General features: G+C 39.8%; 1 non-coding gene across 1 annotated transcript; it reads left to right on the top strand.

The window, feature by feature from the left end:
- Positions 1-11,932: 11,932 nt before the first annotated feature.
- Positions 11,933-12,039, top strand: LOC141709920 (small nucleolar RNA R71). Its single transcript, XR_012570473.1, has one exon. It is a non-coding gene; the product is annotated as a small nucleolar RNA R71 (small nucleolar RNA).
- The last annotated feature ends 2,764 nt before the right edge of the window (positions 12,040-14,803 follow it).

The following is a 14,803-nucleotide window of genomic DNA, read 5'->3' on the forward strand; positions in this document are numbered from 1 at the left end:
TCCTGCTTTATTCCATGGCTTTTGCAGAACTCTTCCATTATCAAATTCTAGAACTCAGTGCCATTATCACTCCTTAAAATTTTCACAGAATCTTTGACCATTTTATCCAGCTGTTTGACATGATCAATCAAGATAGATGCAGTTTCACTTTTTGTGTGCAAGAAATACACCCATGTGTATCTGGTGAACTCATCCACTATGACCAACGCATACTTCTTCTTTGCAATAGACATGACATTTACTGGACCAAATAGATCAACATGTATAAGATGATAAGGCTCAAGAATTGATGATTCAGTCTTGCTCTTGAATGAAGATTTTCTTTATTTGGCTTTCTGACATGAATCACAAAGACCATCAGGAGCAAATACTATGTTTGGCAATCCTCTCACAAGATCTTTCTTGACAAGTTCATTTATATTGTTGAAATTTAAATGAGAGAGTTTCATATGCCAATTCCAGCTTTCTTCAATTGATGCTCTACTTAACAGACAGATTGCAGAGCCATCAGTACTTGTTGAAAGCTTAACTTCATAAATGTTACCACGTCTATATCCTTTCAGAACAACTTTGCCTTTAGATTTAATCACAATTTCACAGTGTTCTTCAAAGAAATCAATATGATAACCTCTGTCACAGATTTGACTTATACTCAGAAGGTTGTGTTTAAGTCCTGAGACCAGAGCTACTTGTTTAATGATGACATTCCCAAGATTGATATTGCCATATCCCAATGTTTTTCCAATGTTGCCATCTCCATAAGAAACACTTGGGCCAGCTTTCTCCACAAAGTCTGATAGCAGGGCCTTATTTCCAGTTATATGACCGGAACATCCACTGTCCAGAACTAGAATATTTTTCCTGTTGCCCTGCAATCATAAAGACCACTAATTATTAGTTTTAAGGACCCAGACTTGCTTGGATCCTTTGGCCTTATTAAGTTTGTTAACATTTGCAGCGGATTTAGCATCGGAGTTTATGTTAACATTTTTCTTATCAGAATTTATATTATCAGACTTTGAATCAGAATTTATACTAGAAGGAACAATGGAAACTTTCTTCAAAGAAGGTTTTATTTGATAATAATCATAGTACAAACTATGATATTCCTTACAAGTATAAATGGAATGCCATAAACTACCACAATGAAAACAAGGATTTTGTGGTTTGTATCTAACTGACTGACTCTTAACTCCTGATTTTGAAGGTAAGGAGTTAATATTCTTATTTTTCCTGCAAAAAGAAGCCAGATGGTTAGAACTTCCACAGTTATGACATGTTTTCCTAGGAGCATCAGGAACAGGTTTATAATCATTGCTTTTATTCACACCTTCCTTTCCATTCCTATTTTTCCTAGGTGATTTTACCTTGTTTGCATTCTTGACATCTTTCAGCTTATGCTTAAGCTGCTTCTTTGTCATTAAGCCTATGTTTACTCCAGCTGTCTTTTCCTGTTTTAGTTTGTCAGAAGTTAATTCCTCTTTAACTTCTGATTTCTCATTATCAGACTTTACAGTTACAAACTTAACAGGTTTTAACTTTGGCTTTTGCTTAACAACAGGCTTAATTTCTTCAGTTCCTTTATCATTCTTATTTTCTCCATAACCTAAGCCCTCTTTCCAATTTTCACTACTTAACAAATTTTGAGTTTTTCTGCTAGAGTTAGTCCAAGTCCTGATTATCTCTCTTTCCTTTTCTAACTCAGTTTTTAGAGATTCATTCATTTTTAGCACTTCATCCCTAACATAAAAAGCATCATCTCTATCCTTCTGAGTTTGATGGAATATAACTAAATCTTTTTCTAAGAAATCATTTCTTTTCTTAAAAACAAGATTTTCAGAAGTTAATCTTTCACATGTTAAGGTTTGATCTCTATAACTAACAAACATGGTTTTAAGATATCTTCTCAACTCATTAATATCATCAGTATGAAAAGCATAAGTAGTCTGAGGTACCTTTGTTTCAGCAGCTTCAGAACTGCTCTCAGCACTTTCTTTATCAGCATTTGCCATCAATGCATAGTTATCCTCACTTTCAGAGTCTGAAGTGTCTGTCCAGCTTTTCTTCTTTGTGACAAGAGCCTTGCCTCTGTCACCCTTTACCTTCTTGCAGTCAAGAGATATGTGGCCTTTCTCACCACAGTTATAGCATTTAACATTGGTGTAATCTCCTCTGTCAGACTTTCCTCCTCTGCCTTCAGATCTTCTGAAATTCTTCTTATCAAAACTTATGCTTTTCCTGGAAAACTTCTTTTCCTTCCTGAACTTCCTGTATGCAATCTTTGTGATTCCTTTCACCATAAGAGCACACAGCTTCATCATCTCCTCATCAGCATCAGTCTCAGGCAAGCTTTCAGAATCTGAGTCATCATCACTCTCAGAACTTGATGACTCAGTATCAGACTTTATGAAAAGAGCTTTACCCTTGTCTTTCTTTGAGGAAGCTGCTTTGGGGAATTCTTCTTCAGCCTTAAGAGCAACTGTCCTTGACTTTCCTCCTTTCCTCTTGCTTCTTTGTTCCATCTCCAGCTCGTGTGTCTTGAGCATTCCATAGATTTCGTCAAGAGTTGTTTCATCAAGATTGTAGTTGTCTCTTATTGTCGTTGCCTTCAAATCCCAGCATTCAGGAAGAGCTAACATGAACTTAAGGTTTGAATCTTCAAGATCATACTCTTTATCAACCAATGACAAATCATTCAAAAGTTTGACAAATCTATCATATAAATCATTCAATGACTCATTAGTCTTTGAGTCAAAGTGTTCATACTCTTGAGTGAGTATTGTCTTCCTGTTCTTCTTAATTGTGTCAGTTCCCTGACATCTTGTTTCCAGAGCATCCCATATCTCCTTAGCAGTTTTGCAGTTGATTACCCTGTTTGACATTACATTATCAATGGCACTATACAGTAAGTGTCGTACCTTAGCATCCTTAGCAATTGATGCTATGTCCTCAGCAGTATAATCACTCTTCTCCTTTGGTACGGTCATTGCTGCTTCACCTGCAACTGCAACTGCGAGTTTGGTTGGTTTGTGAGGACCTTCCTTGATTCTATCAAGGTATTCTGGATCTATTGCTTCCAGGAACATGGTCATCCTTACCTTCCATATGGGATATTCAGATGGTCTCAGTATGGGGACTCTGATGGTCTCATACCGACTCTGAATTTGTGTCTTCGGTGGTTCCTCAGTTTTAGTAGGCTTAGTTGGAGTTTCTGTGTCCAACATGATTGTGTTTGGATCTTTAACTGTATGTATGTTAACAGATAGGCTCTGATACCAATTGTTAGGTCACACACACACACTTTAGAGGGGGTGAATACAGTGTATAGTACACTCAAATCAAACTTAAAGAACTTAAGTAACAGAAAACAAACTTTATTGAAACAATAAACTCTGTTACAATATGGAACTGTTACCTCTCAGTGATGAACAAATATCACGAGAGCTGCTAGGGTTATATAGAATAATAACTTCGATAATGATAATACTTATAGTGTAAACCCTATGTCTGTGTTTATATACTACACAGTTACAAGATAATCGCTAATTGATATGGAATATAATTCTGCTTCCTAAAATATATCAATCAGATATCTTCTATTCCAAGTATTCCATTCTTCACGGAATTCCTTCTTCATGCATATCTCTTCTTATGTTTATCTCGATCTTCTTTCCTTTAATCAGCTATTGTCCTTATCTGATTGTCCTTCAGCACTTAAGTTCTGATATCTATCTTCTGATGATTATCTCCTGATAATATAAGTACTGATATCCTTAAGTCCTGACTTCCAGTATAAGTACTGATCAACAGTTAAGTACTGATCTATCCTGTTCACGTAAGATCTGAAAGCTAAACATAAAACATATTAGTCATGACATTATCAAATATATCTAACAGAGTAAATAGGTTCAAAGTAAGAAAACTAGCATCCAACGTTACAACGAAATAAGAATCACAAGAAAATATGCTTCCTCTTCGTTGCTGTGTGCTAAAACGGTCTTCTCCCTTCTCTCCTTTTCTCCTTGCTTAATACCACGATCCCCAGTCGTGAAAACGTCTCCAAATCTACTTATATAATAGTCCCATAAAACTCAGATTACATAGAAGTGGAAGCCAAACAGAAGTAGAAGTCTAAAAATAACTATTTAATTTCCCGACCCTGTGCGGCCGCTCAGCATAGCTGAGCGGGCGCTCAGCTTCCTGCGCGGCCACTCAGCATTGCTGAGCGGGCGCTCAGGACCCTACTGGAAAAATCCTGAGTTTGCTCCGTTTCTTCGCCGTATTATGCCCCTTCCTTTCCTCTCTTAATGGTGAACACATGCCAAGGCTTATTCTTGATGATTACTCCTCTGAAATGCAACTAATACCCTGAAATGCATAAACACTAGAAAAACGCATCAAATACACAAAATACTTGATTTCAAGGCACCAATTTAAGCCATTTTAAGATGTTCTAAGTGGTATAAAATGCCACTTATCACACCCCCAAACTTAAATCGATGCTTGTCCTCAAGCGTCACAGACTCAAAAATAAATAAAACATGCATGAATGCAATCTATATGAAAATGCAGCGATCCCCCTTACTACGAACAAACCAACCAAATTGCAACATCTCAACAAATGCAGTTAGGCGACTAAAGATCAATAAACTCATGCAAACGAACATACAGCCAGAAACGTGGTGTGTGCAGATGCCTAACAGATATAATTCGGAACTAGACCAATTATTATGACTCAATTATGATCAAGGAAATCACATGATTATACAAAGAATAAAAATTCGAGGCACAAAGCGACATATAACACTAAAAGAATTTTGGAGCTTATTACAGAATCATGCTTTTTATTTACGACAACAATGCTTATTTGACCGTGCAATGAGTGAGGTCCACAAAAGACTTATACAATGGTATCCATGTAACGAACGTTAGGTTAGCGGATCCCAGACTCTAAAAGCCTTAGGTCACTAGGCACAAAGTCCCCTAAGAACTTAATAACTCGAATACCAAAGAGCCCACTCGTGATCAATTATGCATAACACCACAAAAAATTTTCTTTTTTTTTTTTAATTTCTGAGCAAGTGCGTTTTGCTCCATCTTGCTCAACCCCAGACTACTCGCATAACATGCGAGCCGGCTACTAGCCATTTGACGCCTAGCCACAACTAGCAACAAATTCCATTTTTACTCCTTTTTTTTCTTTTTCATGCCTTTATCACTAAGAACCTATTATCGAATTCTAAGAATAATAAATAGATTAACCTCGAAAACAATCAGATCATAACAACAATCTAGCCCTTAAGCATTCTCTAATACTTAGTGAAACTACAAGTGCTTCTAGCATGCATATCAACCTACACGACTCAATATCACTTTAATGCTATCACTACACTCACATCAATATCACAATTCAGTCGATAAATCATCGCAAAAGGGATCATGGTATATGCATGAGCTACCTGACATGATAAACAAATAAAGCTATAAAATAAAAAAAACTATATGGCAAAAATTATGCAACTATATGAACTAAACTATCATGAATATGCAGCTATATGACATACACAAAATATTCCTTAACTACCCTCGGTGGGTGGAGTATCAGGCGGCGGGTATGCAGAGTCCTCACCAAAAAATGGCCACTGGATATCAGCTCCAAGGCCCCGAAAAGCAGTCCCTAACGCAAGGGTGAGCTCCTGAGCAAACCTGCTCTGCGTCTCGTACATGGCATCCATCCGTCGTGAAAGCCTCCTATACTGGGTATCAGCCATCCCAGCACCCTCCTGAGCTCTCGAAGAACCAGCCTCATCACGCCTAGGCCTAACCATAGTAGCACCTCGTGCTGGACGCCCTCCTAAAAGACGATAACCCAGCCCATGTTCCTCGGGCTCACCACCGGTCCACTCCTGCATCCCATTCAGAGTCCCAGAATCAATCGGAGCGGCCGGCAATTGCAATTGCTCATGAGTCGGCCAGTTTACTCCCACCGCTCGGCAAAGCTTCGTCACCGTGGATGCATAAGGGATGTTCATATGCTTAGCTCCCCTTAAAAACTTCAGAATTCCTTGGTAGATAAACTCACCAAGGTCCACATAGTACTCCTCATTAAGAATTTCCCACAACAACTGTGCTCTCTCAACTGTGACCTCGTGTGCATGCGAAGAAGGCAAAATATTAGCACAAATAAATGCATTCCATGCACAGGCATACCTGTTCATAACGATCGCCGGGAAGTGACGATACTCATTAGTGCCGGTCTTGAAGGTCCAAACTGTGCCCGGCCTATAGAGAGTAGCACAAATCAAATCCAAGTCAAAATCCTCAGCAGTCTTCTCATTCCAGTTCTCCTCCGCGGGCTTCCTCTCTCGTTGCCCAATCACACGGCGAATCGCCACTGGGTGATAATCAACCGTCAGCCCTCGGACCACAGAAAACCCATTCTTCTCGGCCTTCGCGTTCGCATAGAACTCGCGAACCATGCTCATCGGCACTGCTTCGGGCGACTCATAAAAAGCTATCCACCCCTTCTCTGCAATCATGGGTAGCAACTCACCATCCCTCCCCGATGGTAAAAACCCTCTCTCCTTCAGAATCGGCTTCCCCAAAAGCCTAGTGTACTCCTCCTCCGCAGCTCTGTCATTCAACCGAGGCCTTGCAGCAGTACCCCTCGATGAATCAGCAGTAGGGACTGTGCTGCTGCTATCAATAGTTCGTGCTCTCTTGGGTGCCATTGAATCTTGAATAAAAGTGTTTAAGAACTGAGTTTTTGTGTTTGGGAGAGAGTTTGAGTGTAGAAAGTTTGTGGGAGATATGTAGGATAGGTGTATGTATATACAGGGTGTGGATTAGGTTAAATTAGATTAGGAGTGGGGTTGAGGGATAAAATCATGGGGTAATAGGAAAAGAATTCGTGGGTTTATGGGCTGTGATGGGTTTTTTTTTGTATTTTTATGAACTGTAAAAAAAATTCTGGCAGCCGACCCCTGAGCGGTCGCTCAGCAAAGCTGAGCGGGCGCTCAGCTTGCTGAGCGGTCGCTCAGGGGGTCACTGGAATTTTTTTTTCATTCCTGTTTTTCTGATTTTTTTGTGTTTTTGGATAGGTTATTAACTTCTAAGGGTTCCTGTAACAACAAATCATGGGTTGCCTCCCACGCAGCGCTTCTTTTTTGTCTTTAGCTTGACGTTGCATACCTTTCTCAAGTAGTCAATAAAATGGCACTAACCACTTCTCGGTTTGCCATATCCCCATAGTAGTGCTTCAAACGCTGACCATTAACCTTGAATGCTTGGTCCAGATCATTCTCAAAAATTTCCACCGCTCCATGTGGAAACACAGTTTTGACAATAAAAGGTCCAGACCACCTTGATTTCAACTTCCCAGGAAAAAGTCGGAGACAAGAGTTGAATAAGAGAACTTGTTGCCCCGGCACGAATAACTTAGGATGTAGCTTCCTATCGTGCCACCTCTTCACCTTTTCCTTATACATTTTGTTATTCTCGTACGCTTGAAGTCAAAATTCATCAAGTTCATTAAGCTGAAGCATTCTTTTCTTACCAGTTGTATCTAAATCCAGGTTCAACTTTTTCAACGCCCATTAGGCCTTATGCTCAAGCTCCGCAGGTAAATGACATCCCTTACCGTACACCAACTGAAAAGGGGACATTCCAAGTGGAGTTTTGTATGCTGTTCTGTAAGCCCAAACAACTTCATCGAGCTTTAAGAACCAATCCTTCCTTGACGGACAAACAACCTTCTCTAGAATGCGCTTCATCTCTCTGTTAGACACTTCCGCTTGACCATTTGTTTGCGGATGATAGGCAGTAGCAACTCGATGATTCACATTATAACGCTGCATCATAGAAGTGAACTTACGGGTGCAGAAATGCGACCCTTCATCACTTATGATTACCCGAGGTGTTTTCAAACCTTGTGAAAATCTGCTTATGAAGAAAATTCAGCACTGCCTTTGCATCATTTGTCGGTAAAGCTTTGACTTCTACCCATTTTGAGACATAATCGACTGTCAGTAAGATGTACTAATTATTGCAGGACGAGATAAAAGGCCCCATGAAATCGATTCCCCAAACATCAAAGACCTCGACTTCAAGCATCACATTTAACAGCATCTCATCCTTTCTCGTCAAATTTCCCACTCTTTGGCAACGATCACACCTTAAAACAAACTGATGAGCATCCTTAAACAAAGTAGGCCAGAAAAAACCTTCTTGCAGAATACGAGCTGTCGTCTTCTTACCACCATAGTGTCCACCATAAACTGTGGAGTGGCAGTCTCGTAATATCCCCTCCGTCTAATAGAACGGGATACATCTCCTGATGACCTGGTCAGCTCCCTATCTAAACAAATATGGTTCATCCCACATATACCACTTCACCTCATGCAGAAACTTCTTCTTTTGAGCTGAGGTCAAATTAGGAGGCATTATATTGCTGACAAGATAGTTCACAATATCTGCAAACCATGGCTCTTCCTCCTGAACTGCGAACAACTACTCATCCAGAAAAGATTCATTGATTAATGTCCTATCTTGTGAAGTAGACTCGGGATTCTCCAACCTAGAGAGATGGTCAGCTACTTGATTCTCAGTACCTTTTCGATCCTTGATCTCTAACTCAAATTCCTGAAGTAAGAGCACCCAACGAATGAGTCTCGGCTTCGAATCCTTCTTGGAAACCAAATAGCGAATGGCCGCATGATCAGTGAATACTGTTACTTTAGTCCCAAGCAGATAAGATCGAAATTTCTCGAAACCAAAGACTATAGCCAAGAGCTCCTTCTCCGTAGTGGTGTAGTTCATTTGGGCCCCATTTAAGGTCTTACTCGCATAGTAGACCACATGAAAGAGATTATTCTTGCGTTGTCCCAGAACTGCACCTACCGCATAATCACTCGTATCACACATCATTTCAAATGGCTCTGTCCAATCTGAATCTGTAATAACTGGTGCAGTGATTAAACTCTTCTTGGGAGTCTCGAATGCCGCCAAACATTCATCATCAAATTTGAAAGGCACATCTTTCTCAAGCAAATTACACAACGGCTTAGATATCTTCGAAAAGTCCTTGATGAATCGCCGATAAAAACCCGCATGACCAAGAAAACTACGGATTCCTTTCACAGAAATAGGTGGTGGAAGATTTTCAATGACTCCAACCTTGGCCTTGTCCACCTCCAGACCCTTGCTAGAGACCTTATACCCAAGAATAATGCCTTCACGCACCATAAAATGACATTTCTCCCAATTGAGCACCAAATTAGTTTCCACGCACCTTTTGAGTACGACACGAAGATTATTCAAACATTCATCATACGAATGTCCAAAGACGGAGAAGTCGTCCATGAACACCTCGACATTATTTCCAATCATGTCAGAGAATATAGCCATCATACATCTCTGAAAAGTGGCCGGGGCACCACATAACCCAAACGAAACTCTGCGAAAAGCAAACGTGCCAAATGGACAAGTGAAGGTAGTCTTTTCCTGATCCTCTGGTGCAATACAAATCTGATTACACCCTGAATAGCCATCCAGGAGACAATAATACTCATGACCAGCCAACCTGTCAAGCATCTGATCAATGAATGGAAGACGGAAGTGATCCTTCCTCGTGACTTTATTCAACTTCCGATAATCTATGCATACTCTCCATCCTGTAACTGTTCGAGTGGGGATGAGCTCATTCTTCTCATTTGCTACCACAGTGATACCTCCTTTCTTAGGTACATATTGTATGGGGCTCACCCAAGAACTGTCAAAAATAGGATAAATGATGCCTGCATCTAGCCATTTCAGAATTTCTTTCTTCACCACCTCCTTCATGATAGGATTAAGTCTGCGCTCCTGTTCAATGGTCGGCTTACTACCTTCCTCTAGCAGGATTTTATGCATACAATATGAAGGGCTGATCCCCTTGATGTCTGTTATGGTCCATCCAATAGCCGATTTGAATTCTCTCAAAATCCTTAAAAGCTTGTCTTCCTCACTACCTGAAAGGTCAGATGCAATAATAACAGATAAAGTAGATGCATCACCTAATAAAGCATACCTCAAGTATTCAGGTAATGGCTTGAGCTCCAAGGTAGGTGCTTCCTCTATTGATGGTTTGAGCTTTCCTTCAGCATTCTTGAGGTCAGAAGCACCAAGAGATTCAAACGGCATGTCCACCTTTCGCTTGCAGGGAGAAGCGTTCAGATATTGTAATTGCTCGTTGCCATCCTCATCATCACTGTCAAAATCCCCCGCTAAGGCTTTTTCCAATGCATCAGACATTAGCATGCGATCGAGTTCCGAAGTAACCGCAGAATCAATCACATCCACTTTTAAGAACTCCTCATCTTCTGTAGGGAATTTCATTACCTTGAATACGTTGAAGGTCACATCCTGATCTTGTACCCGCATCGTAAGTTCACCTTTCTGCACATCTATTAAGGTACAGCCAGTAGCCAAGAAAGGTCATCCCAAGATTATGGGAATCTTCTTATCTTCCTCAAAATCCAGAATAACAAAATCTGCAGGAAAGAAGAGCTTATCCACCTTGACTACCACATCCTCCACTATGCCCCTTGGGTAAGTAATAGAACGATCATCCAATTGTAGAGACATGTATGTGGGTTTTGGATCAGGCAAATCCAACTTTTTAAAGATCGACAACGGCATCAGATTGATGCTTGCTCCCAAATCACAAAGACACTTGTCAAAAGTCAACTTGCCAATGGTGCAAGGAATGGTGAAGCTACCTGGATCTTTTAGCTTTGGAGGTAACTTTTGCTGCAGAACATCGCTACATTCTTCCGTGAGAGCAACGATCTCAAGGTCATCCATTTTCACCTTCCTTTAAAGAATATTCTTCATAAACTTCGCATAACTAGGCATTTGCTCCAGAGCCTCAGCGAAAGGTATATTGATGTGAAGTTTCTTGAACACCTCCAGAAACTTACCGAACTGTCTATCCAGCTTTTGTTGCTGCAATCTCTTAGGAAAAGGTGGTGAAGGATAGAGCTGTTTCTCCCCTGTATTACCCTCAGGCAGAGTGTGTTCAACAGTAGTCTTCCTTGGTTCCGCCGCTTTCTCCTTTTGCTTAGCTTCTTCATCTCTAATTTCAACTTCTCCTTCTTTTGGCTTTTCAGCTTCAGCCACTTTCCCAGACCTTAAGGTAATAGCCTTGACTTGCTCTTTAGCTTCCTTCCTGCCTGGTACTTCAGTGTCACTGGGAAGAGTGTCAGGTTGACGATTGAGCACTGCATTGGCTATTTGACCTATTTGGTTTTCCAAGGTCTTGATAGAAACCGCCTGACTTTTGCATAACAGCTTAAGTTCCTCAAAATCAGCACTAGTAGGTGCAGCTGCACTTCCCTGTTGAGGATATGATTGTCTTTGAGCATACTACTGTGGTTGCTGGAATCCAGGTGGATTAAACTGTTTACTCACACCTTGCTGATATGGTGGCTGAATAGCATTCTGATTATTACCCCAGCTGAAATTTGGATGATTTCTGTTATTAGGATGATAAGTAGCTGGCACAGGCTGCTGTTGTCGCTGATAATTATTCACATACTGAACAGATTCGTTGACAAGAGAACACTGATCCATAGCATGAGAACCTGCACAAAGCTCAGAAACCATAGCTATTTGATTAACTCCATATGTAGCCAGAGAATCAACCTTCATTGACAGCGCTTGGAGCTGCGCTGCAATAGCGGTGGCTACATCGACTTCCAGAATACCTGCTACCTTCCCAGGCATCATCCTCTGAGTTGGGTTTTGATGCTCATTTGCAGCCATAGTCTCGATAAGATTATAAGCCTCAGTATAACTTTTAGCCCATAAGGCGCCTCCAGCTGCTGTATCGAGCATGGACTGAGATTGGGCCCCCAAACCATTATAGAAACCAGTGATCACCATCCAATCAGGCATTCCATGATGTGGACACTTTCTCAACATTTCCTTGTAGCGTTCCCAAGCTTCGCAAATAGATTCTGTAGGTTGCTGCGCAAACTGAGTAAGAGCACTCCTCATAGCAGCAGTCTTTGCCATCGGATAAAACTTCACCAGAAACTTTTATGCAAGATCTTGCCAAGTAGTGATGGACCCAGCTGGTTCAGAATGTAACCGGTCCTTAGCTTTGTCCCTCAGTGAGAATGGGAAAAGCCTCAGCTTGATAGCCTCATCAGTCATGCCATTATACTTAAAAGTGCTGCAGATCTTGACAAAATTCCTTATGTGCATGTTGGGGTCTTCAGTCGCAGCCCCTCCAAAAGAAACAGAATTTTGCACCATCTGAATAGTGCCCGGCTTGATTTCAAATGTGTTAGCTTGAATAGCCGGATGAAGAATGCTTGACTAAATGTTATTAATTTTTGGTCGAGAAAAGTCCATAAGAGCTGGATCAGCCTGAACAATACGATCACCCATGATTACTGGTTCTTTCTGCTCAGTTCCTGAATCCGAATCTTCAAAATCTATCTTCTCCGGAATATCAAGAACTTCGTCTGTCTCTTCAGCTGTATCTAAAGTCCTCTTGTGAGTACGAGAACGAGTTTGCATAAACGCTTGCTAAAGTACCTGAAACACAACCGAAAACAATAAGTAACAACTACGTCCTAATCACTGAGTCCTAATGACCAATGATGGTAAGTACATAAACTAAACAAATACGCCGAGTCCCCGGCAGCGGCGCCAAAAAAACTTGTTAGGGCGAAAACACGCGCTAATATTCACGCAAGTATACGCGTTCGCAAGTAATATAGAATACTTTCTAGTTCGTTCCCACAGAGACTCAAAGTAATTATTATTTAATTAAACTCACGCACCAATATATGATTACTTCTCAATGTTAAGACACTAACACTTAGAATTGTTGACTAAATATTAACTACAATTACTACTTAATTAATCACTTCAAATTAACAATATTAAAACACTCATGAGATCACAACTTCATTACTACTTCCTTCAATAGTTATTGTTATTACCTTTAGCATGTGACAGTGATGATATTAATCGAATAACACGAAACTGATAAAGCCAACTTTCATTGTACTAATACCATTCTACCAAGCATCCACAATTAAGATATAAGTTGAATAGTCATCAATTATGTTGAGTTCCTATATGTCTACAGAAATTGACAACACAACGATTTAAGCACAAGTTATTCTTTTTGATTACACAGGGCGAATAAAACTGTTAGAGTTACCCACTAATCATGCACACCGTACATAAACCTATGCTAGCATGGCAAGTTCTAAATCTCAAGATCCACCGTCGCTTCACAAGAGATTAACACCCTATCTTATATGTTCGCGACACACATAAGATGAATACGCACAAACAATACTAGATATCATACAATCATCACACACTAAAGTATTAAACAATTAACTAAGAATTTCATAGCAAATCCGTTGTGACCCCATGATCACGATTAGCCCATAATAGCAACTAAACTAATTATATTAAATCAGAGTACGTCACAAGAGTAAATAGGTTCAAAGTAAGAAAACTAGCATCCAAAGTTACAACGAAACAAGAATCACAAGAAAATATGCTTCCTCTTCGTTGCTGTGTGCTAAAACGGTCTTCTCCCTTCTCTCCTTTTTTACTTGCTTAATACCACGATCCCCAATCGTGAAAACGTCTCCAAATCTACTTATATAATAGTCCCATAAAACTCAGATTACATAGAAGTGGAAGCCAAACAGAAGTAGAAGTCTAAAAATAACTATTTAATTTCCCGACCATGCGCGGCCGCTCAGCATAGCTGAGCGGGCGCTCAGCTTCCTGCGTGGCCGCTCAGCATTGCTGAGCGGGCGCTCAGGACCCTACTGGAAAAATCCTGAGTTTGCTCCGTTTCTTCGCCGTAATCTGCCCCTTCCTTCCCTCTCTCAATGGTGAACACATGCCAAGGCTTATTCTTGATGATTACTCCTCCGAAATGCAACTAATACCCTGAAATGCATAAACACTAGAAAAATGCATCAAATACACAAAATACTTGATTTCAAGGCACCAATTTAAGCCATTTTAAGATGTTCAAAGTGGTATAAAATGCCACTTATCAATTACAAACATTCAAACTTCGTAAGAACCCTAATTATAAATTCTAATAATTAAACACTAATTTCCCTATGTTATTGAACTCAAAATTTAACATATGATCAGAATCAAATTCTCTATAACATACAATCATCAAATCATACAAACAACATCAAAATCGAAAATTCATATTTTAATCATAATTAATTCAAATTTAAATAAAAATATTGAAAAATACCTTTGATTTTTGCAGTGAAATAAGTTGTATAATCTGATAGTACTCTTTACAAGCTTCGATTCGGTTACTCACATGCTTGATTTCGAGTTCGATAACGCCTTCGTTTTAGGTTTGATTTTGAAGAACATGACGAATATTACGGTTTTTCTCTGTAAATTATATAATTTTACTATTTGTTTATTATTATCTGTATAAAATTAAAATACGGTAAAGGCTATTTATACTTACGAAATATTGGTACCCCGTTGGATCATATCGGATATAAAAATAGATTACTTAGCCGCTAAGTTCAATAAAACCGATCCAATTTGGTACCGGTTTTAGACTAATTATCAAAACTGGGCTTTTTGTTACACAACTTACGAGAAGATAATGTAACAATTTAATTAAAATATCCTGTTTCTCGAGAATACGGATTTTATCAATTTACCGAAACGAATATTATTTCAAAAATTTTGCGCCGGGACCCCCACGGGTAAAACCGTACTCTGGATCGAAAAAGTCAAAACA

This window comes from Apium graveolens, chromosome 2 (assembly GCF_009905375.1).
Source record: "Apium graveolens cultivar Ventura chromosome 2, ASM990537v1, whole genome shotgun sequence".
Taxonomy (NCBI): domain Eukaryota; kingdom Viridiplantae; phylum Streptophyta; class Magnoliopsida; order Apiales; family Apiaceae; genus Apium; species Apium graveolens.